General features: G+C 49.9%; 1 long non-coding RNA gene across 1 annotated transcript in view; it reads left to right on the forward strand.

Moving 5' to 3' along the window:
• Positions 1 to 6,467: 6,467 nt before the first annotated feature.
• The window catches only part of LOC143824894 (uncharacterized), a 29,342-nt gene continuing 16,489 nt past the window's right edge, over positions 6,468 to 19,320 (forward strand). The window contains exons 1-2 of the long non-coding RNA XR_013226906.1: positions 6,468 to 6,600; positions 6,789 to 6,981. This is a non-coding gene — a long non-coding RNA (uncharacterized LOC143824894). The remainder of the gene's footprint in view (positions 6,601 to 6,788; positions 6,982 to 19,320) is intronic.

Below are 19,320 nucleotides of genomic sequence, written 5' to 3' on the forward strand. Positions count from 1 at the left end.
AAAGCATTGCATCATTGTTTTTCTACAGACTATATTCAATGCAGAATGATTGTAGTATAATTGAGCAGTTTGGTGTAGTGGTTAGGAGTGCGGACTTCTAATCTGGCATGCTGGGTTCGATTCTGCACTCCCCCACATGCAACCAGCTGGGCGACCTTGGGCTCGCCACGGCACTGATAAAACTGTTCTGACTGAGCAGTGATATCAGCGCTCTCTCATCCTCACCCACCCCATAGGGTGTCTGTTGTCGGGAGAGGAATGGGAAGGCGACTGTAAGCCACTTTGAGCCTCCTTCAGGTAGGGAAAAGTGGCATATAAGAACCAACTCTTCTTCTTCTTCTTCTTCTTCTTCTTAACTGGTTGTTTTTAAAACTGTTTTATTTGGCTCCGTTCAAAATACCTCCAGAAACAACACTTAAAAGATGCTTAAAGCACTGAAGGGTCAGTTCACCATGCAGAGCAAAATCAGTTTTGTGGAGTAAATTCACTCTCCTGTGCAGAGATGAGAAAAACCATAATGTATTTAGTGAGTTTTCACCAGCTTTTCCATCATGCAGAGGGGACCTTGGCTAGGCCAATTAACATTTGAAGCCAGTGATTAATGGTGCCCCTCCTCTCTTCCCAAAGTTCAGAGGGCAAAAACCCCTGTGTCATTTGGAAATGGGGGGTGGGGGTGGGCCAGTGCGGGATTCACCACAAGAACATATTTCCCACCTGACATTCCAAACAAGTGATCCCTCGGTCAATTCTAGCTTTCAGTACCCCTATTATTCAAGCTGTGATAACTGCTACTAGCTAGGAATACCCCTAACTTCCCAATCCCAAAAGAGGATATTTTCATTTATTTAAAGATCCCAAAAGAGAATGGAGACCAAACAAGAAGACGGGTCCTCTTGAAAAAGGACATTTGGTCACCCTAAACTCTTCACTGGATTGATCCCATTTTAGCACACGGAAAAATCGAACAGCCCCGTCTTGGTAAATAAAGCAGAATTGTAGCATACGGTCTAGCTTGTACCATCACAGCAGGCATCTATCTATCCCGAGGGCGAAGGCTGGTACTGGTAAAGTGACTTTCCTTTCAAGCATACCTCCCTTGCAGTTCACCCTCTCTGTGCACCTCGGCAGTCAAATGCATCATTTAAACGGTCTACACTGCGGGGAGGATGTTGGGAAATGCCAGTCCCCATGAGGCAGTGATGGTTGCAGATGGGGACAGCTGGTCTGCCCTCAGCAGGCCGTGAGCCAGGCAGCCAGAAGGGCTCAAAGGAGACTTCTCTCGGCCTGAAGCTGGACAACCTGAGCAACATGTTTTGTGCTTGGTTAGTTCAGCCTTGTTGCTTCCCATTTGAGACTTCCTGTGCTGTGTCGCTGGGTGACTTCCCGTCAGCTCCTGCTCTGCCTTTTCCCGACCACTTCATTTTTAATCCAAACACTCTTTCCTTCTTTTTTCTTGCCTTTTATAATAAACCTTCTTATGAAGACATTGTTTGGCTGCACTTAGTACAATTTAATTATCTGGGATATTGCTCTTAATCTTTACTGCACGTGCTCAATCACACAGGCACTGCACAATTGGTTCTACGGTGTTTTCTAGGGATTCTAACATGTCACTGTGCTATCGTTCTAATGCTGTCCTAGGAGGAAATTGTCTCGGTGGGTCAGTCTACATTCGAGATGGGCAAACCGTGGCTCTCCAGATATCCATGGACTACAATTCCCATGAGCCGCTGCCAGCACATGCCACAGTTTGGACACCCCTGGTCTGGTTGTTCTTCGGAGGACTTGAGTGGTGGCAGCTGGTTACCAGCGTGTTACTAGTAAGAGAATGCTTGCTCTAAGGGAGTTTCCCAGCAAGGAAAGGCGCTCTCTCCTTCCGGGGTAGTCAAACTGCGGCCCTCCAGATGTCCATGGACTACAATTCCCATGAACCCCTGCCAGCATTCGCTGGCAGGGGCTCATGGGAATTGTAGTCCATGGACATCTGGAGGGCCGCAGTTTGACTACCCCTGAATTATACCTTTGACTTCACTGGATTTCAATAGATTTCAAAGGGTATGTTTAGGAGGGCACTGTAACATATTTTAAAAATGGGTAGAGCTAGGGGATGTGGGAAGGGAAGCATTGGTGGCTGAAGTCACAGGAAAGCCCATGATCATGCCCATGTACAGCCAATCCTTCTTCTGCCTTTGTACAAGGGACATATGCAGACCTTGGAAAGACAACTAGTTTGTCAAACATTCCACTATGTTGGTTGCAACTGAGATCCAGGCAAGGCTGCACAGCCTGGTGACCCTGAGACCCACAGTCCCCACCAGCCCCTTTCCTGGTGTTAGGAAGTAGAGGGGAGTTAGGAAGTAGAGGGGAAGTAGAGGGGAGTTAGGAAGTAGAGGGGAGCATGTGGGGCTCTTCCCCAGCAGGGCGTCTGAGTGGTCACCGGACATCTGATGGACTGGACAGATTCAAACAATGTCATTTGGGGACTGCTGGCACTACTGCCTTGGCTTCCTTTTCTCTCTCCTCTATCCCTGATTGATTCAGTTTCTGCTCTTCTCCCTGCACTTGGGGTTCTTGTGTGCATGGATCCCTCTCTAGTTGCCCACCAGGCTCTGTTAGAATTCCAAAGATGCCCACAGGCCCAGAAAAGTGGGGAACGACCCCTGGGCTGCGGTGTTGGACAAGGATCTCGGTGACCTTAGGCCAGGCACATAACCTACCTCACAGGACTGTTGTGAGGATAAAGTGAAGGAGAGGAGAGTTATGTAAGTCCCTCTGGGTTGCCATTGGAGGAAAAGGGCAAGGTATAAAAAAGGCAAAATAAACTTGCAAAAGGGTCACTAACCCAATTGTTTGACCATTTCTATATCTGATGCACATTCTATTAATGAGAGGAGAGAGGTTTATGAAATGCTCCCTGTCCAGATTTTCCCCCAGATTTAGGTTCTGAATCACTTGGCCTTCTGAGAGCAGCAATGGGCCAGGGTGGGGGGTGGCACAGGCATTCTTGACAACCCCTGGAAGGTTTTCCAGACAAGAGAGGAGCAAAAGTGGCCTGCCAGTGCCTGCCCCTGCAAAGCTGCCTCAGACTTCCTTGGCGGGCTCCCACCCAAGTGCTCCATGCAGGCCAGGGCTGGGAGCACCAATATCTCAGCAGAAAATATACAAGGATGCTAGGAGCAACGCAAAAGATGACACAGGTAACAAAACGACCGGATGCATTTCGATCCACACAGAGAGACTTTCTGTCACTCCAGCAATGTGCTAGAATAAACTCTGGTCCATTACATCAAGCAAATCTGCAAAACGCTGGAGGGATTTTGAAGGGGCAAACAAAAAAAAGGGTTACTCAGAGGGGTGGTGGTATTTCTTGGGAGATTTCATAACGCATCTAACATCCAGCAAACCCTGCTTGCCCGGAGGTGACAACCAGGAGGCGTATGGCACACAAAACAATGCACCTTTACACCCCCCTTGCAAGCTCACCCCAACCTGAAATGCCTCCAACTTTGCATGGTCTTTCAGCCCTTGAGCCTTCTTGTTTTCCTTGGAGGAGAAAGGGTTACAATTTCTTAGGCTCAGCAATGCAAAAGGCAAAAATTAAACAAAGGATTAAGCAATGCATTCAAAAGGCCGATGAGATGGGGTGGGGACTGGTAAAATGAGTTGGGGGGTAAGCCCAGGGAGTGAATGGAGCGGGGGACTGGTCTACTTTCGATTTTTGGCTTCGAGGAAGAGGATGTAAATGTTCCAGTCTGTTCGGCCACGGGCAGCTATTTTTATCCAGTGCTACAAAATGCAGCAGGACAATGCAGGGAGGGTGGGGGGTGGGGGAGCAGGGGGGACGCCGGTAAAAGGAAAGGTTAATAGGAAACCTGCGGAAGTGGCGGGGGAGGCCTCATCAGCATGGGCGGCACGTCAACAGCCTCGCCACTCGGTGATGGGTTCGAACTGAGAGCTGACATGAGATATAGAAGTGTTCATTGAAAATAATTCAGAGTGACGTCTGAAAATGGAGCGGGCTGCAGTTGCCGAACGGGAGAGCTCGGGGCCGCGGGCCCTTCGGCCAGCCGTGGAAGCAGGCCCTGCGTGGCTGGCCAGGGCGACGGGCAAGGGTTGGATCGGCCAGCACGCTTAGAGAGCTCGGGGCTAATGCATCGACTCCAAGATTATTAACAGGGCTGGAGCTATAGGGGCTAGGGTTGCCACCCTCCAGGGAGTAGCGGGAGATCGCCTGGAATGGTACTGGGGCTCCAGGCAATAGTGATCAGTTCCCCTGGAGAAAAGGGCTGCTTTGGAAGGGGAACTCTCTGGCCCCACACCTGTTCTGCAGTGCCTTCCTCAGGCCCCTCCACCCAAAATCTTGCGACCTAGTTCCCAGCCTAGACCTCCAGGGGGCAATCTACACATTTCAGTTCAGCATTCAGAACTGGGGGGGGGGGGGTGGTGGAGGCATTTGGGAAGCCTCTTCTCTACTAGGGTTGCCACCGTCCAGGTGGAGCCTGGGGATCTCCCAGAATTGCAAGTGATACCCAGACGACACAGTGATCAGTTCCCAGAAAGGAAAGTCTGTAAGGGGGGGGGGGGGAGTTGGTCTGGAATTTGCCCTGATAGTCCCACCTTCTCTCAAACACCTATGCTGAGTATCACGGGATTTCCATAATGAGCTCAGGGGGACACACAAGGCTCTCTCCTCCTCCTCCGCTCTGAGACTGCTTTGGGTAGAGAAAAGCGGCATATAAGAACCAACTCTTCTTCTTCTTCAGTAATCTCAGGGCTCTCTCAGCCTCCCCTCCCTCACAGGGTGTCTGTGGTGGGGAGAGGAAAGGGAAGGCGACTGGAAGCCACTTTGAGCCTCCATTGGGGAGAGAAAAGCGGCATAGAAGAACCAACTCTTCTTCTTCAGTAATCTCAGGGCTCTCTCAGCCTCCCCTCCCTCACAGGGTGCCTGTTGTGGGGAGAGGAAAGGGAAGGCGACTGGAAGCCGCTTTGAGACTCCTTTGGCTAGAGAAAAGCAGCATATAAGAACCAATTCTTCTTCTTCAGTCATATCAGGCAAATGTAAGCCACTTTGAGATGACTTTGGGTAGAGAACCAACTCTTCTTCTCCATTTTCTTCTCACAACAACTCTGTGAGGTAGGTTAAGCTGAGAGAAAAGCTGGCCCCAAATCACGTGTGGAACTTGAAAGCAGAGTGGGAATTTGAACCCGTCTCCCGCAGTCCAAGTCCAACCTTCTAACCAGTACATCATACAGACTCTAGCCTGTTTTCAGTCTTGGCCCCTACTTGGTGAAATGGGCTCCTGGAGGAGATCCAGGCCCTGTCGGAGTGGGCACAGTTCCGCAGGGCCTGCAGGACAGAGCTCTTCGGCCAAGCTTTTGGTTGGGGCCAATGACTCAATAACATCTATGCCCCTCTCCCCTACAAAACACCCCCACTGAGAGACATCTGGCCTGGAGACTTCTGGGCAGGGAATACCTTTGTGTCTAAAGGGAATGCCCAGTTGAAAACAGCTGGCTACCTCAGAGGAGGAGGTCTGGCTTGGAACTTGTTTATTTATTTAGAGCAATCTTATGCTGCCTTTTCACCTGATTAGGATCCCCAGCGCTCCATACAGAAAAACATCAAAACAATTTCAAATGGAAAAATTAAATTTTATTATAAATTTATTTTATTTATTTATTTATATTTATATACCGCCTTCCCCGGAGGCTCAGGGCGGTTTACATAAAGCATATAAACAATACATAACAGATAGCCATAAGATTAATACTGATACTTGTAACAGTGCAAAGTCTAGGGTTGTGCGATTCGGCAGCCAAAGCAGCCGTTTCCGCTGGTAGCAGCCAGTGCCGCGCTGCGCCTCAGCGACGTGCGCTGGCTGCTACCGGTGGGAACAGCTGCTTTGGTTGCTGAATCGCACAACCCTAGTGCAAACAGTGCAAACAGGTCCATGAGCAGAGCGCACTGAAGGAGTTCTGGGAGGGAGGGAGGGAGGGAGGCAGCAGGGGCCCTGCAGATGCTGTTGGTTAGGCCTGGTCTGACAAAGTAATGCAAGAAAAACACATAAACAACACCAGAACCAGAGAGGAGGGCCAATAACCAAACCTAGGTATATACCAAATGGAATAAAAAGCTTTCCGACTGCTGGTGAAAGACACCGATAGAGCGAAACACACAAAGCTCTGTGGGAAAATGTACCAAAGTTGGCTGTAAAGGCCCTTTCTTAGGCTGCCACCACCCGTCTCGCTTCAGGTGGTGAGGGCACCTAATCAGGACCTCCGAGTATGTCTGGAGTGAACGGGGAGGTCCATTTGAGGGAAGGCTGCCCAGGCATTCTATGACTGTCCTCAGCTTCACCCAGCAGCCATTTTGTGTAACCCCCCCCCCCCCCCCGCCCCAATGACACCCATTTTGTGGTGGTGCCCCCTCCCTGTTCCTTAACATTCCAAAATTCCCCACCGGCTCATTAAGTTTGTGGAGCCCTGTTCAACTCACCATAGCATGTCTTTGCAGTGTACCAGGGAGCCTGGCTGTGGAGGCGGCATTGTCAACATCCAGGTGGTGGTTGGAGATCTCCTGCTATTACAACAGACCTCCAGGTGAGTTCTTCTGGAGAAAATGGCCACTTTGGAAGATGAACTCTGTGGTTTTATAATCTGACCGTTTCCTTCCCAAACTCCCCTTTTCTCAGGCTCCACCCTCAAAATCTCCAAGTATTTCCCAACCTGGAGTTGGCAAACCTATATGGTTAGACATAAGTACACAAATATTTGGTTCTCCTTTTTAGGTGAAATCAGGCCCAACCCACTGAGGGTTGGCCCCACAACAAGGGACATTTTGGCACTTACTAATACAATATTTATTAACTGAAGAGACAATCTACATCAAGGCATACAAAATGAAGAGCAATGGAAACAAGCCCCAGAAACCTCAGTCCGGATTGATTTGGGGCCTAGCTGACTCCTGAGGATTGTAGCCAGGTATGAGCAAAGCTTCTATGTTCGATTTCTTTTATGCTTGTTTATATGTTTGTCAGTGGACGGGGCACCCCAATTTTCATGGTTGAGTTTGCAGGTTTGTTTGTAGGGTGCATCTCACCAGCATATTTTAAATTCAACTTTCCCCATGAAGCCAGGGCAGCCCTTGTGACTCACCAGCTCCAGCTTGAAACATTCTTGAAGCTTTGGGGGCAGTGCTTGGGGCGGGTGGAAAGGGAAGGAGCTCAGCGGAAGGGCGATGCCAGCGCCCCCCTTCCTCGTGGGAACTGATCTCTGTAGTGTGCAGAGCTGAAGGCCCCATCTGAAGGTTGGACAGCGACTTGTCTTGTGAGGGAGGTTGGACTAAGAAATGGTCTGAACAATACCCTCCCTCACCCTCAGGAGTTTCAAGTAATACATGTCTTCATTTGTAAGAGTTCGTGTGCATTTGGTGTGTTGAGTTGCTAGCATGCCCTGATGTTGTGACCTGGTCTTTTGAGCCCAGTTCATTCTGCACATCCATTTATCTATTTAGAATATTTCTATGCCACCTTTCCACCTAAAAAGGGCTCCCAAGGCGGCAAACATTTGCATTACGCTCTCAGGACGGATGGGGCTGGCCACCGGTCTCTTCTAATTATTTCTTTCCACAACTGGGAACATGCCTGCCATTAGTCACTAATCTTAACATTTTTATTTCCCCTTGTTTTTGTGAATGACAATTGAACCCAAAGGACTGATTTGTTATTCTAGCAAGGAATGATCCAATCTTCATTATCATGCTGCATATGTGTGGAAATCTCTCTTTTTTAAATCCTTTATACCATGGAATGTGTGTGATCATTTCCAAAAAGCCACACGTGGCAAGTACCTATGACTACTTTTACATTACCAGCGAGGAACATCCCTGACAGCACGTAACTGGCCCAGGGCTACCCAGATTCACAGCACTGGAGATCTGAAATTCGCAGATCCTTGTCTAACAGGCTTCCTCGGGAGGTGGTGGGTTCTCCATCTTTGGAGATTTTTAAACAGAGGCTAGATAGTCATCTGACAAAGAGGCTGATTCTGTGAAGGCAAAGGGGTGGCAGGTTTCAGTAGATGAGTGATTGGGATGTGAGTGTCCTGCAAAGTGCAGGGGGTTGGACTAGATGACCCAGGAGGTCCCTTCCAACTCTATGATTCTATGACTCTAACTCCCAAAATACGCTGAAACTTTTCAAGGAATGTATTGGTGCAAAATGTGGCAGCCCAAGTCCTAACTATAACTTCTTGGAGGGCTCACATCCAACTTGACCTCTGACAGCTGCACTGGCTTCCAATTGCATTCCAGGTCAGGTTTAAGGTGCTGGCTTTAATCTTTAAGGCCATCCAGGGTCTGGGCCCAGCATATCTATGGGACTGCCTCTCCAAATACATCGGCAGAAGAGCCTTGTGCTCAGCCAATACCAACAGGTTAGTGGTCCATGGCTCCAAAGAGATCTGTCTGGCCTTGACCAGAGCCAAGGCCTTCTCGGCTTTGGCTCCTGCCTGATGGAATGAGCTCCCAGAAAACATCAGGGCCCAGTTGGGACTCAGTGAGTTCAGCAGGCCTGCAAAACGGAGGTCTTCCACCAGGCCTGGGCTTGAGACCAATAAAATGACTACCAACAACACTGTTCTGGCCTCCCTCCTGTACTCGCACAGAATATTATATCTGTGGGCAGAGTTGCTAGAAGTGTTTTAGAAATGATTTTAAAATTCTGAATTTTGATTTTGAACTGCGCTGTTTTTATACATGTTGTTCACGGCCCCGAGTCAATTTCAGCAGGGAGAGCAGTCTAGAAATTCAAAGAACTAACATAAAAAATAAAGTAAATTTGTGTCCTCTGAGAGGTCCAGAAAAGCACTTTCCATTATTGAGATCCCTTGCCATAATTAAAATTTAAAAATTACAACATCTGATACATTAGGATTGTGAATTTGGGGAGAACGCTAGAGCATCACCTGATCCGGTCATGCTGGATCTGACATCACGAAGCTGCCATGCTAATTGCACCCTCCTCTGCCCATGAATGTATCCCACATGTCCAGTTTAGCAATACGGTTGCCGGGGAGTGCAACTGGCAGGAGGGCTGTGGGCAGGGACAGGAGGAGGCTGAGAAACTGGCTTTGGTCTTACATCTTTTCTGGTAGTAAAACCAAGGGGATATAGGAATTGCTAGAAACAATGAAAAAAAGTAATGTTTCCAGTGATTCCTAGAGCTACCCTTTGTTGCTTCCTGTTTCTTACCAAAAGTGACATGATGTCACAGCTAGCATCATTTTTCTTTAAATATCTCCCTGCCGCTGTTCAGTATGGTGGTGGGTAATAAGAGCAGGGCAGGGGAATCCCTCACCCTGGCTGGGGGCTTGTTTAACAGCAGTGACAGAGACTGTGGCCAGGGATGGTTGTTGTTGTTGTTGTTAGGTGCGAAGTCGTGTCTGACCCATCACGACCCCATGGACAATGATCCTCCAGGCCTTCCTGTCCTCTACCATTCCTTGAAGTCCATTTAAGTTTGCACCAACTGCTCCAGTGTCTCCATCCAGCCACCTCATTCTCTGTCGTCCCCTTCTTCTTTTGCCCTCGATCGCTCCCAGCATTAGGCTTTTCTCCAGGGAGTCCTTCCTTCTCATGAGGTGGCCAAAGTATTTGAGTTTCATCTTCAGGATCTGGCCTTCTAAGGAGCATTCAGGGCTCATCCCCTTCACCTCTGCTGCCTTTTCTTCCCTGCTGAGCTTAAGTCACCTCTAGGACTGACTGATTTGTTCACCTTGCAGTCCAAGGGACTCACAAGAGTCTTCTCCAGCACCAGAGTTCAAAAGCCTCAATTCTTTGATGCTTGGCCTTCCTTATGGTCCAACTTTCACAGCCATACATTGCAACTGGGAAGACCATAGCCTTGACTAAACGCACTTTTGTTGGCAGGGTGATGTCTCTGCTTTTTAAGATACTGTCTAGATTTGCCATAGCTTTCCTCCCCAGGAGCAAGCGTCTTTTCATTTCTTTGCTGCAGTAATCTGCAGTGATCTTAGAGCCCAGGAAAATAAAATCTGTCACTACCTCCATTTCTTCCCCATCTATTTGCCAGGAGGATGGGAGAGTATTAAATGCCAAATAATGAATAGGTGCCTATACTAAAGGTTCCCTTTGAGCTTGAGGCACAAGCCAAATGCCTCCCCACCCACCACCTACCCCACCCCGGTTGGTCCTCCCAATGTTTTATATTTAATGCCCACTGCATTTATTTGTACAATGAGCATCATTTCTGCATAATGATGTATGTATAATGCTGACTTGTTGATGAACAAATAGCGCTGATAAATGCATCTCTGTCAGGCAAAAGAAATAGAAGATGGTATAAAATAAAGCAAGTCTGATTCACACACGGAAGAAGGGAAAGCAAAATGGATCTTTTCTGCCTGCAGCGGGATGGATAAGAGCGGGGGTAGTCAAACTGCAGCCCCCCAGCAAATGCTGGCAGGGGCTCATGGGAATTGTAGTCCATGGACATCTGGAGGGCTGCAGTTTGACTACCCCTGGTATAGAGAATGTAAACCATCCCTTAGCACAGAAAACTAGCAAAATCTGAAAGCAGTCTACCTATGCCAGAAGTGGCCAAACTGTGGCTGTCCAGGCCTCCGGACAGCCACAGTTTGATTACCCTGATCTATGCAGACATTCAGGGTTGTCAACTTCCAGAAACCTGCCACAAATGAACTGCTGAATTGCAGCTAGGCAAAGCACCAATTGCAGCTAGGCTAAGGTGACCAGACATAACGATTTTGGTGGGACCATCCCAATATTCAGCAACTTGTCCTGTTTCCCACATCCTTTTACAAAAATCCAAATTTTAAAAAATCTGCTGGCCGGCCGCAGGATCCGGTGAGGCCGGCCCCTGCTGTGTGGGCTCCAGGCTCCAGGCGCTGCAGCAGGAGGCCAACGAGGTCAAGGAGCGTGCCCAAGTCCTACAGCCCCAGCGCAACCAGGAGCAGAAGCTGCACGAGAAAGTGAGCCCAGCCTGGACGGACGGCGCTCACTGCTCGCCCGCCTCCCTCCTGCCCACCCACCTGCTTTGCTCCCTTCCGGGCTGCGCCCCGACAGCTGCCTGCCTGCCAGCTCGAGCAGGATGCGGCCCGGCCCCCTCGACGGCTGCCTCCACCGGCGCACCGCCTCCAAGGCCATGAGCAAGATGGGTGGGCGAGACCCAGGCGCTAGCGGATGGACGGCCAGACGGAAGGGCTGGAGGGCAGGCTGGGGTGGCCAGACGTGCCTCCGGGCCCAGCCCGTGCTACCGTCCAGCGCCTCTCCTCCCCCTGCAAGTGGTGGCGCTTTCCCGGGAGCCGCAGGAGTCACTTGCTCGCTGGGCTGGTGGGCTGTCCGTCGGGTCGCTGCTCTCTCTGTCTCTCTCTCGGCCTGTCCCCTTCACTTCTCTGCTGCCTTTTCTTCCCTGCTGAGCTTAAGGGGGCTGCGAGGAGGGTGTAGGGAAGTGTGCGTCCTCACGGGCGGCCAGGTGAGCCCAGCCGGAGGGAAGGCGGGAGGGAGCTCAGCTGGGCCTGGGCCGCCACCTCCGCCCCGTGACCTTCGGGCCAGGCTGGCCCCCTCCCGGGATGGTGTCCCGCTTTATCTTGGTAAGAATCTGGTCAGCTTAAGCTAGGCACTATTGCACGTGGCTTGTGGAATTCACACATGCACATGTAGTGACAGCAACACTGTTCCTGTTAGTCAAAAAAACAATGCCCACTTTTGGCCACCAGACCCTAGCTGCCGGCTTCAACATGCGCACGCGCACAGAGTCTGGCAACTGGCCCAGAGGCTTAGGAAGAATAGGTAGGCCCGGTCGTCATAGCAACCAACAGAGCCATGTGCTTGAGGCCTCTTGGCTTTCGGCATTAAAGCCCTCAAATCCACACGGCCATCCTCACCTGCTAATGCAACATGGTTTCAGTTGCAAGCCTTTGGAAAGTCTTTCATTAAGTCTTAATTCTGCCCAGCCGCAGAGGGCGAAGGAGGCGGCCTGTCAGCCATGGGCCCTGTTCTGAAGAGGCACTTGGCCTTTATCCTTGCCTCTTGGCCACATCTGCAGTGGCCGTCGCACATCCCACCTAAGGGGAACTGGACTGGCTGCTTCCGCTTCCCCCGCAAAAACAAGAGAAGAAGAAGAGGAAAAGAAGAAGAAAGTTGCCTCTGAAATCATAAATCTGCAGGAATTGAGCTAGCAACACGGCCTTGACAATCAAAGTGCTGCAAGAAATGGGCTGGCTTTCCCCCGTCTCTGAAATTCTCATCTCAGAGACGAAACAGTTTCAAATTAAACCAAAAGAAAAGTTAAAAAAAAAAAAAACAAACCCAGCGCTTCAACACAAAAGGACATATTGAAGATTTAAGTAGCAATTAAGGTCTCGTGGAAGATGGTGAAACAGTATGTTTGATTTCTATCTTTTTTGTAAAGAGAAACAGGAATAAACAAAATCCTAGCAATTAGGAAGGCAGACTGAGGGTTAAGAAATATTAAATGGCTTTCGCTGCACACACATGCATCCCCCCCTCCAAATATAAATAAATAAAATAAAATACCCTGCCTGCCACAATTTCTGCTTTGTAAAGGGGAAATTGTTGCGGCGCGATGTGTTTACATGGCAGAAATCGGGGGGGAAATTACGCTGTCATACTGACATCTGTAGGAGAAGGACAATTTTAAAATTACACTGTTCAACACCTTTAATGATTTGTAACACAAGAGGTGTGGCTACTCCTATTAAATGTGTTGCCAAATCAATAAAAGGCATAATTGGAGTTGTTAGAGCAAATTATAGCGCCACCGTTATGTTGCAATACAATGTTCCCTTGTAAACTGCTATTACGGGCCGAGCTGTATTTCTCTCTTATTGGGCTGTTTTGTAATGAGTTGGCATTTTGCTCCATAATGGTCGCCCACTTTCTTTTATGGAGCGTTCACTTTTTTACTTTCCGTCTTTTGTGCAGCCTGTAATTTCCCCTTTTCCCTCGACTGCCTCGCCGCCTAGTTTTCAAAAGTGTGCAGACTGGTTGCCAACCACATTGACGTTACCGGCTATATTATTTAACAGCATTTGAAATCTGCCACCCACCCTTCCTTACTGGGTTTTCGGGGAACGACCAGGGCTGAGAAAGATTCCAGCCGCCTATCAATGCCACAAATGGGGCCTTCCAAGAGTAGCAGGAATTCGGCAAAGGCACCAATCATCTACTTTGGAGGTCTCGATATAGCATCTCCACACCTCTTCCCCATTCTTGCAGGCACAATCTGTGTTTACGTTTTTTCTGATCAAGGCTCAGTCAGATTGGCTGAAGAAGTCACGTGCTCAGTGATGACATATATGTTTCTAGAACTGCCAACCTTCAGGTAGTGCCTGGAAATCCTCTAGATTTTCTTAAAATTTGATTTATACCCTGCCTCCCCTGACCAGGTCACCTCAAGGTGGCTTACAAGCAATAAAAAAGTACCCCATAAAATAGACTAAAACTTGAAACCCACAATTCCATACAATATGTATCCTAAAAAACAAATCCCACAGATGGCATTAAAATGAGAGTTATCCTCTATTCTAATCTGTTGTTTTAATCTTCTGCTGCATCTTCAAAACCAAACTCACTCAGGCACAGCTCTTCTGCGCTGGATATATGGTGCTCAACATTGGGCGGGACCCCAGTTCGTAACTCTGGGCACCCCCTGGCTCCATCCAAACGCCTGGTGGAAGAACTCCATCTTACAGGCCCTGCGGAACCTTGATAGCTCCATCAGGGCCCTTAGCTCATCTGGGAGCTCATTCTACCAGGTTAGGTCCAGGGCCAAAAAGGCCCTGGCCCTGGTTGAGGTCAGGTGAATGTCCCAGTGGCTCGGGACCACCAGCAGATTCATACCTGCTGAGTGAAGAGCCCTGCGGGGGGCATAAGCGGGTAGGTGGTCCCTCAGGTAGGTAGGAACCAAGCCGTGTATGGCCTTAAATGTCAAAATCAAAACCCTGATCTTGATCCAGAAGGAAATTGGCAACCAGCGCAGCTGTTTCAGCACAGGCTGAATATGAACCTTCCATGATGTCTTAGATCAGGGGTAGTCAACCTGTGGTCCTCCAGATGTTCATGGACTACAATTCCCATGAGCCCCTGTCATAGGAATTGTAGTCCATGAACTTCTGGAGGACCACAGGTTGACTACCCCTGTCCTAGATGACAGAGATCAGTTCCTCTGGAGGAGATGGCTGCTCTAGGGGTTAGACCTCTGGCACTATATGTTGCGTCTGTAGACCTGCCAAGGACTGAGTGTGAGGTCCGAGGCAGGATTGTAATCCTGCACTGTAATCTGCCAATGCACGGCTAGATCCTGTCTGCTGGATCCAGTCAGTTTAAACTGAAAGTGACCAATAGCATGCACTGTCCAGAAGATCTATTGTGCTGTACTGTATATAAGTTGTGGCTATTGGAAAGGTTTTCTAGTTCAGGTTTTGCCTCTTGTACCATCATGCTGGGGTCACAATAAAGAGCTGACATGAACTCTCAGTGTCCTAATCTCTGAACCCACGGATTTAACACCTGGATGAGGGCCCTCCCTGGGCTCCATCCTGAAATCTCTAGGCATTTCCCAGCCCAGCATCGCAACCCTGTATGCTTCCCATCCCAGGTGAGAGAATCAGCAGTAAAGCTGATCAAATATTTGTGTCGAAAGCACTCAGGACTAAACACATCATTCTTTGCAACACTGGAAGGAACGCTGACGTCAGCCTAATGTAGAGAAGGCTTCATTCCCACTTTTCTCTTCACATATGGAATCCATCATCACCCTTATCATGGTATAATGGTCCCAATGGGAGCAAATAGCACCCTTTAGACTTGTGCCAAAGGTGAGAAAACCTGCCTCATCTTATGCCAAAACTGACTTTGGCACTGGTGAGCTCTCATGACCTTGAGTCAGGATGATTCTTGATATGTTCTAAGGCAAGGGTAGTCAAACTGCGGTCCTCCAGATGTCCATGGACTACAATTCCCATTCGCTGGCAGGGGCTCATGGGAATTATAGTCCATGGACATCTGGAGGGCCACAGTTTGACTACCCCTGTTCTAAGGACATAAGATTCTCCTCATTTCATGCTCTAAAATTATGAAAGGTCTGCAGCCAAAAAACACGTAGAAAGCCTTTGTTGAGAAAAAAAAATTACAGTAAGGATGCTCCGTCTTTCCTTCTGTTTCTCTCCAGCCTGTGACACTTGTAGGCAGCTCCTTGATGGAACAAAGGCCACCAACAAAGCTTTGTTGGAGTTTCAACTTGCACATTTCTTCAAACAAAGATACCACAATGCCCAGTTCACCACAAGGTTTAAGGGCCAAAGCCCTAATTGAACAGCCACAACAGAGCTGCATGCCTTTCCCTCCCTCTCCCTCCTCTCCCTCTCTCTCTCTGTTTCTCACCCACCCACACAACAAATAAATACATTTGTCTGCCTGCTTCATTAACAGCTGTAAGAGGAAAATCCAATACAGGTGTCACTTTTCACACCCAAACAATTCAGCAGCCAAGAGCACCGAGCATGACAAGGATGACCTGATTCCGCATACAAACACACTGTCAGCCCTATTCCAGAACAAAGGATGGCTGGTCTGACACCAAACTGGCAGTCGGGCAACTGAGGTTCAGCAGCCAGGGTTCCTTGACAAAGGGCCATGCAGCATTTCATGCTTCTGTGTCACTCGAGGTAGAAGTGGGGACTTAGACCCCTTGTTTCTTAATCAATGCAGGTGTGCAAAGGGGACCTAACCTCCCGTTGGAGCCTGGAGATCTTCCATAATTACCATTGATCTCCAGGTGACCAAGATCAGTTTCCTTGGAGAAAATCCCTTGGAGAAGAGGGGTGCTGTTAAGAGACAACACTTAACAGCACCCCTTTGTTTTGCCTGCAGGGAGCCTGTTCGACAACCTCGAGAAGCATCTCCCACTTTCCTTGTGCCATGCTTTGCTCTGCTGCATGTCTGTTCTTGAGCTCCATTGAGTTTACACCCCCCGGCTGTCAGAAAGACATTTATTTATCTATTTATTGCCTATATGTATAGTCAGCCTTTGGTCTAGTGGTTAGGAGTGTGGACTTCTAATCTGGCAAGCCAGGTTTGATTCTGCACTCTCCCACATGCAACCAGCTGGGTGACCTTGGGCTCGCCACGGCACTGATAAAGCTGTTCTGACCGGGCAGCGATATCAGGGCTCTCTCAGCTTCACCCACCCCACAGGGTGTCTGTTGTGGGGAGAGGAAAGGGAAGGCGACTATAAGCCACTTTGAGCCTCCTTCGGGTAGGGAAAAGCGGCATATAAGAACCAACTCTTCCTGTTCTTCTTCTTTTTCTTCTCACTGAGACACAGAGAGCTATTATTCATGGCGGCAGCCGTTCTGTTGCAGTGGGGCAAAAAGCCCCGCCCTTACCCGCATATGCACCGGAAGGTGCTCCCCCAGCACATGTTGGCTGCCCCAGTGCAATGGCCCTGCGCATGCAACACAGTGCCAGAAGCACCAGGAGCGCTCCGAAGTGACAGCAGCAGCAGCAGTAGCGGGGGGGATCTGGGTCATGGGCCCCCCACTGCACGATGGTGGGGAGCAACATGCTGCTCTCCCACCATGGTGGGGGTGGGGGATGCCCCTGTCAGCTTCAGAGCTGGCAGGGGTGAAAGACCTCCCTGCAGGGATGCTATAGTTTGGAGGAGGAGCCGGCACTGAAAGCCCGGCTCCTCTGATTATGCACAGGGCTAACCCAACCTGACCCTCGCCTGCACCCATAGTGGTCCCAGGCCTGTGGAAGAATCCGCACCACTTTCCCCCCTCCCAGCAACCCACCCACCCACCCACCCCCAGAAGTCACCGCCGTGCTCCCCCCAGCCGCCGACCCAGCTGTTGCCTTCTTCCCCCCAACTCCTCAAAACTCACCCCGCCCCCCCATGGATCCCCTGCCCGCCCACCCACCCATCACCGTCTTACCTGGACACCCCCCACAGGCACCTCCACGATCTGCGCAACTACGCACCCACCCCTCTCCACCCAACGCTCTTCCCCTCCAACCTCCCCATTCACAACCCCCTCGCCACTCCCCCCACCGGACCCTTCGCAACCCCCTCCTTCCCCCCCCACTCCTAGTCCACCTATCTCCCTGCCAGCCTTCCTTCCTTCCTCCTTCCTCTTTCTGACTTCCTCTATTTCTCTATCTACTTCCTGCCTCTCTCTGCCTCTCACTTCCTTTCTTTTCCCCTTCCTGTCTTTCTGCCTTTATGCCCTCCTTTCTTTCTCCCTTCTACCCACCCCTTCACCCACCCCTTCCCCTCCTTTCTCACTCCCATCCCCTCTTCTACTTTCCTTTCCTTCCTTATTCCTCCAAATTCACTAGCGCCCGCTGTATTTTAGCTACAGAGGGCTTACTTTCTAGTATTACAATAAATAATCAAGCCCTCCCCACCAGATCCCTCTCCTTCCTCCCCCCTCCCCTAGCTGCCAATACACAAAAAGATAATGCGATTTAGATGGGGAATGATGGGGAACAGTTTAGGAGGAGGGGCCTACGATGTCCAAATGAAAATACAGTGCAGAAAAAAACTAGCTCAGTGGCAGAAAATCTGATTGCTGTGTGGACGGTCTCTGACATCTTGATTTTAAAGGGATCCGGTAGCAATTGATGTGAAAGATCTCAACATGAGCCCAGGCAACAGGTGATGTGGTGATACAAAGCCCTGGACAGCCACTGTCCATCTGAACAGAGCAGACTGGCCTTGATCGGCTGGTGGTCTGACTCGGCAGAAGGCAGCTTTGTGTGTGTGCTATTCAGCATCAAGAGGCGACCTTGGGCTTCCCAAAACACTGAAAAAGCTGTTCTGACCGAGCACTAATCTCAGGGCTCTCCCCACCTCCCCTCCCTCACAGGGTGTCTGTTGTGGGGAGAGGAAAGGGAAGGCGAATGTAAGCCGCATTGAGACTCCTTGGCATTGAGACTCCTTGGGCCAATGGACCAAGCCCTATGAAGATAGGTTGAGGGACTTGGGAATGTTCAGCCTGGAGAAAAGGAGGTTGAGAGGGGACATGATAGCCCTCTTTAAGTATTTGAAAGGTTGTCACTTGGAGGAGGGCAGGATGCTGTTTCTGCTGGCTGCAGAGGAAAGGACACGCAGTAATGGGTTTAAACTTCAAGTACAACGATATAGGCTAGATATCAGGAAAAAGTTTTTCATAGTCAGAGTAGTTCAGCAGTGGAATAGGCTGCCTAAGGAGGTGGTGAGCGCCCCCTCACTGGAGGTCTTCAAGCAAAGGTTGGATACACACTTTTCTTGGATGCTTTAGGATGCTTAGGGCTAATCCTGCGTTGAGCAGGGGGTTGGACTAGATGGCCTGTATGGCCCCTTCCAACTCTATGATTCTATGATTCTATGATTCTATGATTCCTTCAGGTAGGGAAAGGCGGCATATAAGAACCAACTCTTCTTCTTCTTCTTCGCTTCTGGTGACATGTCCCTTCCAGGGAGTGTGACAGGGAGGCATGGCCAGCTGACATCACTTCCAGGGGTCTTCGAAGCTTGAAAGTGTATTTCAGGGGCTCCTGCATAGTCAAAGGGGTGGAAAAGGCTGTCCTAGATTCTACCTGCGAAAGCCTCCGTTTTCTCCAGGAGATCTCTGCATTCTGGAGCTGAGCTGTAGATTGGGGGGATCCCCAGGGTCCACCTGGAGGCTGGCATCCATAGGAGCAGATGGATCTGCAAAGTGGAAACTAGAATGAACTTTCTTCACTTTCTGCTGTGTTGAGCAGAGGGGGGAGTGGTGGGACTGGGAAGCCCTAATGCCTCCTGCTGGTCTCTATCCAGGCTGATCTTTGCAATCAAGTTGGGTTTAGTGGCAAAGCCAGCTCAAATATGCATATCGTATGCACAGATTTGGCAAGAGCTTAGGAAGCCCCCAGTGCCCGTCTCCCAGCCCCCACCTGCCTCCCACCATCCTGGGGCCAGGAAGCCACCTTGCATTGAGCCAAATTACCCCCTCAATCCAATCCAGAATATCAACGGAGGGCAGGGCTTGAACTCAACTCTGGCCTGGCTGTGTTTTGGGAGCTCTTCAAGAACAACATTCAGAGCCAGAAACGCTTGGCAGCTGCAGGATTTTGTGCAGGGGGAAGGATTGGGCCTGCTTGTCCCCTGTGCCCTCCGCTGGCACCCACGCCCTTGATTCCCCATCCCCTTCCTCTGTGGGGTTGCCAGCTCCAGATTGGGAAATACCTGGAGATTGGAGGGGGGAGCCTGAGGAGGGCAGCGTTTGGGAGGGGAA

The sequence above is a fragment of the Paroedura picta genome, chromosome 15, assembly GCF_049243985.1.
Source record: "Paroedura picta isolate Pp20150507F chromosome 15, Ppicta_v3.0, whole genome shotgun sequence".
In the NCBI taxonomy this organism is placed as follows: Eukaryota; Metazoa; Chordata; class Lepidosauria; order Squamata; family Gekkonidae; genus Paroedura; species Paroedura picta.